This window comes from Vespula vulgaris, chromosome 17, assembly GCF_905475345.1.
Source record: "Vespula vulgaris chromosome 17, iyVesVulg1.1, whole genome shotgun sequence".
NCBI classification, from domain to species: Eukaryota; Metazoa; Arthropoda; class Insecta; order Hymenoptera; family Vespidae; genus Vespula; species Vespula vulgaris.
Window position 1 is genome coordinate 4,944,645 of NC_066602.1, and position 10,731 is coordinate 4,955,375.

The 10,731-nt window shown below is 26.8% G+C and overlaps 2 long non-coding RNA genes across 2 annotated transcripts in view; one reads left to right on the forward strand and one right to left on the reverse strand.

The window, feature by feature from the left end:
• The window catches only part of LOC127070219 (uncharacterized), a 51,904-nt gene that overhangs the window by 31,785 nt on the left and 9,388 nt on the right, over window positions 1-10,731 (forward strand). The window contains exon 5 of the long non-coding RNA XR_007784368.1: window positions 8,191-10,592. This is a non-coding gene — a long non-coding RNA (uncharacterized LOC127070219). The remainder of the gene's footprint in view (window positions 1-8,190; window positions 10,593-10,731) is intronic.
• On the reverse strand, window positions 283-9,078 carry LOC127070225 (uncharacterized). Its single transcript, XR_007784377.1, has 2 exons — window positions 8,985-9,078; window positions 283-619 (listed from the first exon to the last, which is right to left on the reverse strand). It is a non-coding gene; the product is annotated as an uncharacterized LOC127070225 (long non-coding RNA).

A 10,731-nucleotide genomic window follows, 5' to 3' on the forward strand; every position in this document is an offset into this window, starting at 1 on the left:
CGTACATACGCGTACACGTGCATACAGAAAAATTAAGAAAAAAATAGCAAAATAGAGCGAGGAAGAGAGAGAAAGAGAGAGATGAAAGTTCATTGTTTACGAGGAAGGACGTCTGTCCTAACAAACGGAGTTTTCGATGAGGTCTCGTATTTTTGTATTCCTGTTGCTTTCTTTTATTTTTTGATTTTGATTAATTAACTAATTAAATTATAAAAATTTTAATATATATATATATACATATATATATATATATATAATATTATTACACTGAAAGAAAAAGAGAATGTTTATACCATTTACTAGCTGACGTATACAAAGCAAATCTTATTACAATGTTTATATGTTTCTATATAAGCTGAAATATCTAAATACAACTTATGTTATTTACTTTCTGTCGAATATCGTATGAGATCAGTCTTTCGGCAACCACCGAGGTGGAATGTTGGAAGATCCCATACAAACATACATTTGTAAATAGATACATATGTGTATATGTACATATGTACGTAACTAGATACATAATATACACACCCACACACACATACACAAAGTACACAGTAGTCTTTCTCTTGGGTATTGCTTGAGATTTTCTTATATTGTATGGACAGTAACGAGCAACCTTTGTTCTGCAATGAGCCAAAATTAAATATCTGATATTGTTATTGATACATTATGAACTAAAAATGTTTAAATTGATTAAAAAGAAATTAATACTTGATAGAAAAAGAAAAAATTACACATTATTGAAGGGTATTTGTTATTTTCGGCATCAATTTACAATGAAATGTTTTCTATAATCCTATTGATTTTTTATTAGCAATACTTTTAATGTGTACGCATAAATGTATGTATATATATCTTTGTAATGGAACGAAATCTATTAGTTGTTTATTTTTAATTAGATATATGATTCTACTTCTCGTTAATAAACTATACATTATTATATTGGAAGATACAATGGAAGATATCGAATTAAACTCTAATACAATCTTTTATTCGTTTGTCGTTAACGTTAAGACTTTTGATAAAAGATTTCAATACTTCGGTTAATAGTTAAAATGCCTTTCAACTGGCCGTAGATAACAAAGCTCTTCACAAATGTATCAACGTAAGATGTAATACCACTGATTAAGAAATTCACTAATTATAGTCGACTATTGTCATTTTTCGATACAAAATGTAAGTCGTATTTGCATTGATACGCAGATGAATACGTATATGATAATGTTTTTTTATAAACCCTGAGTTTATTTCTGATACAGATTGAGATATATACAGATATATATATATATATATATATATATATATATATATATATATATATATATTATATATAATATGTATATATATATACAGAGAGAGAGAGAGAGAGAGAGAGAGAGAGAGAGAGAAAGAAAGGGTAAACGAATCGAGAATTTGAATAAAACAAAGAACGATATCGAGATTAAATTGAAAAGAAACTTTGTTAGCTCTTGACAAAAAGGCATTCGATAAGGAAGCATTAGGCGTCCAAAGTACAATTATATCAAAAACCCATTCAAATTAAAGAAGATTACATATGTATCTGATTATGATACCTTATATTTCTTATTATTCATATAAAAGAAAAGAAAAAGAAAAAAAAAACAGTTAAGAAGAATAAGAAAGAAATCTCATCTTTATTTCCCAATATCTTCAATTATGATAGATTTCTAAATACAATAAGGATAATAATAACAATAATAACAACAACAATAATATTCAGAAGAAGAAGAAGAAGAAGAATAAAGTATCTTGGTATATTCAATTTTGCTTTCTTGTTCTTATGTGGTATATGTATCTAGTACAATGTAAATTTTAATGTGGGATTTCAATTAAACGTGTCATTTAATTCGTATTATGATTAATATGCATTATTCGTACACATATCAATGTATGTGTATTTAAATGAATATAGAGTTTATACCTCGTTGACAAATTAAATTTACAATATTGAAATAAGGGTGTCACGATCAGGTACACGCATCACGTTCGATCCTCGACGATCTTTCTATATATAAAATATATCGATACCAAACGATATTACATTTGTTGAAAGGCATATACGTATTACGTACATACGCGTACACGTGCATACAGAAAAATTAAGAAAAAAATAGCAAAATAGAGCGAGGAAGAGAGAGAGAGAGAGAGAGATGAAAGTTCATTGTTTACGAGGAAGGACGTCTGTCCTAACAAACGGAGTTTTCGATGAGGTCTCGTATTTTTGTATTCCTGTTGCTTTCTTTTATTTTTTGATTTTGATTAATTAACTAATTAAATTATAAAAATTTTAATATATATATATATACACATATATATATATATATATAATATTATTACACTGAAAGAAAAAGAGAATGTTTATACCATTTACTAGCTGACGTATACAAAGCAAATCTTATTACAATGTTTATATGTTTCTCTATAAGCTGAAATATCTAAATCCACCTTATGTTATTTACTTTCTGTCGAATATCGTATGAGATCAGTCTTTCGGCAACCACCAAGATGGAATGTTGGAAGATCCCATATAAACATACGTTTGTAAATAGATACATATGTACATAACTAGATACATAATATACACACCCACGCACACATACACAAAGTATACAGTAGTCTTTCTCTTGGGTATTGCTTGAGATTTTCTTATATTGTATGGACAGTAATGAGCAACCTTTGTTCTGCAATGAGCCAAAATTAAATATCTGATATTGTTATTGATACATTATGAACTAAAAATGTCTAAATTGATTAAAAAGATATTAATACTTGATAGAAAAAGAAAAAATTACACATTATTGAAGGGTATTTGTTATTTTCGGCATCAAATTACAATGAAATGTTTTCTATAATCCTATTGATTTTTTATTAGCAATACTTTTAATGTGTACGCATAAATGTATGTATATATATCTTTGTAATGGAACGAAATCTATTAGTTGTTTATTTTTAATTAGATATATGATTCTACTTCTCGTTAATAAACTTTACATTATTATATTGGAAGATACAATGGAAGATATCGAATTAAACTCTAATACAATCTTTTATTCGTTTGTCGTTAACGTTAAGACTTTTGATAAAAGATTTCAATACCTCGGTTAATAGTTAAAGTGCCTTTCAACTGGCCGTAGATAACAAAGCTCTTCACAAATGTATCAACGTAAGATGTAATACCACTGATTAAGAAATTCACTAATTATAGTCGACTATTGTCATTTTTCGATGCAAGATGTAAGTCGTATTTGCATTGATACGCAGATGAATACGTATATGATAATGTTTTTTTATAAACCCTGAGTTTATTTCTGATACAGATTGAGATATATACAGATATATATATATATATATATATATATATATATATATATATATATATATTATATATAATATGTATATATATATACAGAGAGAGAAAGAGAGAGAGAGAGAGAGAGAAAGAAAGGGTAAACGAATCGAGAATTTGAATAAAACAAAGAACGATATCGAGATTAAATTGAAAAGAAACTTTGTTAGCTCTTGACAAAAAGGCATTCGATAAGGAAGCATTAGGCGTCCAAAGTACAATTATATCAAAAACCCATTCAAATTAAAGAAGATTACATATGTATCTGATTATGATACCTTATATTTCTTATTATTCATATAAAAGAAAAGAAAAAGAAAAAAAAAAACAGTTAAGAAGAATAAGAAAGAAATCTCATCTTTATTTCCCAATATCTTCAATTATGATAGATTTCTAAATACAATAAGGATAATAATAACAATAATAACAACAACAATAATATGCAGAAGAAGAAGAAGAAGAAGAATAAAGTATCTTGGTATATTCAATTTTGCTTTCTTGTTCTTATGTAGTATATGTATCTAGTACAATGTAAATTTTAATGTGGAATTTCATTTAAACGTGTCATTTAATGCGTATTATGATTAATATGCATTATTCATACACATATCAAGGTATGTGTATTTAAATGAATATAGAATTTATACCTCGTTGACAAATTAAATTTACAATATTGAAATAAGGGTGTCACGATCAGGTACACGCATCACGTTCGATCGTCGACGATCTTTCTATATATAAAATATATCGATACCAAACGATATTACATTTGTTGAAAGGCATATACGTATTACGTACATACGCGTACACGTGCATACAGAAAAATTAAGAAAAAAATAGCAAAATAGAGCGAGGAAGAGAGAGAGAGAGAGAGAGATGAAAGTTCATTGTTTACGAGGAAGGACGTCTGTCCTAACAAACGGAGTTTTCGATGAGGTCTCGTATTTTTGTATTCCTGTTGCTTTCTTTCATTTTTTGATTTTGATTAATTAACTAATTAAATTATAAAAATTTTAATATATATATATATATATATATATATATATATATATATATATATATATATATATATATAATATTATTACACTGAAAGAAAAAGAGAATGTTTATACCATTTACTAGCTGACGTATACAAAGCAAATCTTATTACTATGTTTATATGTTTCTCTATAAGCTGAAATATCTAACTCCACCTTATGTTATTTACTTTCTGTCGAATATCGTATGAGATCAGTCTTTCGGCAACCACCAAGGTGGAATGTTGGAAGATCCCATATAAACATACGTTTGTAAATAGATACATATGTACATAACTAGATACATAATATACACACCCACGCACACATACACAAAGTATATAGTAGTCTTTCCTTGGGTATTGCTTGAGATTTATTATATTGTGTAGACAGTAACGAGCAACCTTTCTTCTGCAATGAGCCAAACTTAAATATCTGATATTGTTATTGATAGAATTCATTATGAACTAAAAATGTTTAAATTGATTAAATAGAAATTAATACTTGATAGAAAAAGAAAAAATTACACATTATTGAAGGGTATTTGTTATTTTCGGCATCAAATTACAATGAAATGTTTTCTATAATCCTATTGATTTTTTATTAGCAATACTTTTAATGTGTACGCAGAAATGTATGTATATATATCTTTGTAATGGAACGAAATCTATTAGTTGTTTATTTTTAATTAGATATATGATTCTACTTCTCGTTAATAAACTTTACATTATTATATTGGAAGATACAATGGAAGATATCGAATTAAACTCTAATACAATCTTTTATTCGTTTGTCGTTAACGTTAAGACTTTTGATAAAAGATTTCAATACCTCGGTTAATAGTTAAAGTGCCTTTCAACTGGCCGTAGATAACAAAGCTCTTCACAAATGTTTCAACGTAAGATGTAAGACCACTGATTAAGAAATTCACTAATTATAGTCGACTATTGTCATTTTTCGATGCAAGATGTAAGTCGTATTTGCATTGATACGCAGATGAATACGTATATGATAATGTTTTTTTATAAACCCTGAGTTTATTTCTGATACAGATTGAGATATATACAGATATATATATAGATATATATATATATATATATATATATATATATATATATATTATATATAATATGTATATATATATACAGAGAGAGAAAGAGAGAGAGAGCGAGAGAGAAAGAAAGGGTAAACGAATCGAGAATTTGAATAAAACAAAGAACGATATCGAGATTAAATTGAAAAGAAACTTTGTTAGCTCTTGACAAAAAGGCATTCGATAAGGAAGCATTAGGCGTCCAAAGTACAATTATATCAAAAACCCATTCAAATTAAAGAAGATTACATATGTATCTGATTATGATACCTTATATTTCTTATTATTCATATAAAAGAAAAGAAAAAGAAAAAAAAAAACAGTTAAGAAGAATAAGAAAGAAATCTCATCTTTATTTCCCAATATCTTCAATTATGATAGATTTCTAAATACAATAAGGATAATAATAACAATAATAACAACAACAATAATATGCAGAAGAAGAAGAAGAAGAAGAATAAAGTATCTTGGTATATTCAATTTTGCTTTCTTGTTCTTATGTAGTATATGTATCTAGTACAATGTAAATTTTAATGTGGGATTTCATTTAAACGTGTCATTTAATGCGTATTATGATTAATATGCATTATTCATACACATATCAAGGTATGTGTATTTAAATGAATATAGAATTTATACCTCGTTGACAAATTAAATTTACAATATTGAAATAAGGGTGTCACGATCAGGTACACGCATCACGTTCGATCGTCGACGATCTTTCTATATATAAAATATATCGATACCAAACGATATTACATTTGTTGAAAGGCATATACGTATTACGTACATACGCGTACACGTGCATACAGAAAAATTAAGAAAAAAATAGCAAAATAGAGCGAGGAAGAGAGAGAGAGAGAGAGAGATGAAAGTTCATTGTTTACGAGGAAGGACGTCTGTCCTAACAAACGGAGTTTTCGATGAGGTCTCGTATTTTTGTATTCCTGTTGCTTTCTTTTATTTTTTGATTTTGATTAATTAACTAATTAAATTATAAAAATTTTAATATATATATATATATATATATATATATATATATATAATATTATTACACTGAAAGAAAAAGAGAATGTTTATACCATTTACTAGCTGACGTATACAAAGCAAATCTTATTACAATGTTTATATGTTTCTATATAAGCTGAAATATCTAAATACAACTTATGTTATTTACTTTCTGTCGAATATCGTATGAGATCAGTCTTTCGGCAACCACCGAGGTGGAATGTTGGAAGATCCCATACAAACATACATTTGTAAATAGATACATATGTGTATATGTACATATGTACGTAACTAGATACATAATATACACACCCACACACACATACACAAAGTATACAGTAGTCTTTCTCTTGGGTATTGCTTGAGATTTTCTTATATTGTATGGACAGTAACGAGCAACCTTTGTTCTGCAATGAGCCAAAATTAAATATCTGATATTGTTATTGATACATTATGAACTAAAAATGTTTAAATTGATTAAAAAGAAATTAATACTTGATAGAAAAAGAAAAAATTACACATTATTGAAGGGTATTTGTTATTTTCGGCATCAATTTACAATGAAATGTTTTCTATAATCCTATTGATTTTTTATTAGCAATACTTTTAATGTGTACGCATAAATGTATGTATATATATCTTTGTAATGGAACGAAATCTATTAGTTGTTTATTTTTAATTAGATATATGATTCTACTTCTCGTTAATAAACTTTACATTATTATATTGGAAGATACAATGGAAGATATCGAATTAAACTCTAATACAATCTTTTATTCGTTTGTCGTTAACGTTAAGACTTTTGATAAAAGATTTCAATACTTCGGTTAATAGTTAAAATGCCTTTCAACTGGACGTAGATAACAAAGCTCTTCACAAATGTATCAACGTAAGATGTAATACCACTGATTAAGAAATTCACTAATTATAGTCGACTATTGTCATTTTTCGATGCAAGATGTAAGTCGTATTTGCATTGATACGCAGATGAATCCGTATATGATAATGTTTTTTTATAAACCCTGAGTTTATTTCTGATACAGATTGAGATATATACAGATATATATATATATATATATATGTATATATATATATATATATATATATACATATATATTATATATTATATATAATATGTATATATATATACAGAGAGAGAGAGAGAGAGAGAGAGAGAGAGAAAGAAAGGGTAAACGAATCGAGAATTTGAATAAAACAAAGAACGATATCGAGATTAAATTGAAAAGAAACTTTGTTAGCTCTTGACAAAAAGGCATTCGATAAGGAAGCATTAGGCGTCCAAAGTACAATTATATCAAAAACCCATTCAAATTAAAGAAGATTACATATGTATCTGATTATGATACCTCATATTTCTTATTATTCATATAAAAGAAAAGAAAAAGAAAAAAAAAAACAGTTAAGAAGAATAAGAAAGAAATCTCATCTTTATTTCCCAATATCTTCAATTATGATAGATTTCTAAATACAATAAGGATAATAATAACAATAATAACAACAACAATAATATGCAGAAGAAGAAGAAGAAGAAGAATAAAGTATCTTGGTATATTCAATTTTGCTTTCTTGTTCTTATGTAGTATATGTATCTAGTACAATGTAAATTTTAATGTGGGATTTCATTTAAACGTGTCATTTAATGCGTATTATGATTAATATGCATTATTCATACACATATCAAGGTATGTGTATTTAAATGAATATAGAATTTATACCTCGTTGACAAATTAAATTTACAATATTGAAATAAGGGTGTCACGATCAGGTACACGCATCACGTTCGATCGTCGACGATCTTTCTATATATAAAATATATCGATACCAAACGATATTACATTTGTTGAAAGGCATATACGTATTACGTACATACGCGTACACGTGCATACAGAAAAATTAAGAAAAAAATAGCAAAATAGAGCGAGGAAGAGAGAGAGAGAGAGAGAGATGAAAGTTCATTGTTTACGAGGAAGGACGTCTGTCCTAACAAACGGAGTTTTCGATGAGGTCTCGTATTTTTGTATTCCTGTTGCTTTCTTTTATTTTTTGATTTTGATTAATTAACTAATTAAATTATAAAAATTTTAATATATATATATATATATATATATATATATATATATATATATATAATATTATTACACTGAAAGAAAAAGAGAATGTTTATACCATTTACTAGCTGACGTATACAAAGCAAATCTTATTACAATGTTTATATGTTTCTCTATAAGCTAAAATATCTAAATCCACCTTATGTTATTTACTTTCTGTCGAATATCGTATGAGATCAGTCTTTCGGCAACCACCAAGGTGGAATGTTGGAAGATCCCATATAAACATACGTTTGTAAATAGATACATATGTACATAACTAGATACATAATATACACACCCACGCACACATACACAAAGTATACAGTAGTCTTTCTCTTCGGTATTGCTTGAGATTTTCTTATATTGTATGGACAGTAACGAGCAACCTTTGTTCTGCAATGAGCCAAAATTAAATATCTGATATTGTTATTGATACATTATGAACTAAAAATGTTTAAATTGATTAAAAAGATATTAATACTTGATAGAAAAAGAAAAAATTACACATTATTGAAGGGTATTTGTTATTTTCGGCATCAAATTACAATGAAATGTTTTCTATAATCCTATTGATTTTTTATTAGCAATACTTTTAATGTGTACGCATAAATGTATGTATATATATCTTTGTAATGGAACGAAATCTATTAGTTGTTTATTTTTAATTAGATATATGATTCTACTTCTCGTTAATAAACTTTACATTATTATATTGGAAGATACAATGGAAGATATCGAATTAAACTCTAATACAATCTTTTATTCGTTTGTCGTTAACGTTAAGACTTTTGATAAAAGATTTCAATACCTCGGTTAATAGTTAAAGTGCCTTTCAACTGGCTGTAGATAACAAAGCTCTTCACAAATGTATCAACGTAAGATGTAATACCACTGATTAAGAAATTCACTAATTATAGTCGACTATTGTCATTTTTCGATGCAAGATGTAAGTCGTATTTGCATTGATACGCAGATGAATACGTATATGATAATGTTTTTTTATAAACCCTGAGTTTATTTCTGATACAGATTGAGATATATACAGATATATATATATATATATATATATATATATATATATATATATATATTATATATAATATGTATATATATATACAGAGAGAGAAAGAGAGAGAGAGAGAGAGGGAGAAAGAAAGGGTAAACGAATCGAGAATTTGAATAAAACAAAGAACGATATCGAGATTAAATTGAAAAGAAACTTTGTTAGCTCTTGACAAAAAGGCATTCGATAAGGAAGCATTAGGCGTCCAAAGTACAATTATATCAAAAACCCATTCAAATTAAAGAAGATTACATATGTATCTGATTATGATACCTCATATTTCTTATTATTCATATAAAAGAAAAGAAAAAGAAAAAAAAAAACAGTTAAGAAGAATAAGAAAGAAATCTCATCTTTATTTCCCAATATCTTCAATTATGATAGATTTCTAAATACAATAAGGATAATAATAACAATAATAACAACAACAATAATATGCAGAAGAAGAAGAAGAAGAAGAATAAAGTATCTTGGTATATTCAATTTTGCTTTCTTGTTCTTATGTAGTATATGTATCTAGTACAATGTAAATTTTAATGTGGGATTTCATTTAAACGTGTCATTTAATGCGTATTATGATTAATATGCATTATTCATACACATATCAAGGTATGTGTATTTAAATGAATATAGAATTTATACCTCGTTGACAAATTAAATTTACAATATTGAAATAAGGGTGTCACGATCAGGTACACGCATCACGTTCGATCGTCGACGATCTTTCTATATATAAAATATATCGATACCAAACGATATTACATTTGTTGAAAGTCATATACGTATTACGTACATACGCGTACACGTGCATACAGAAAAATTAAGAAAAAAATAGCAAAATAGAGCGAGGAAGAGAGAGAGAGAGAGAGAGATGAAAGTTCATTGTTTACGAGGAAGGACGTCTGTCCTAACAAACGGAGTTTTCGATGAGGTCTCGTATTTTTGTATTCCTGTTGCTTTCTTTTATTTTTTGATTTTGATTAATTAACTAATTAAATTATAAAAATTTTAATATATATATATATATATATATATATATATATATAATATTATTACACTGAAAGAAAAAG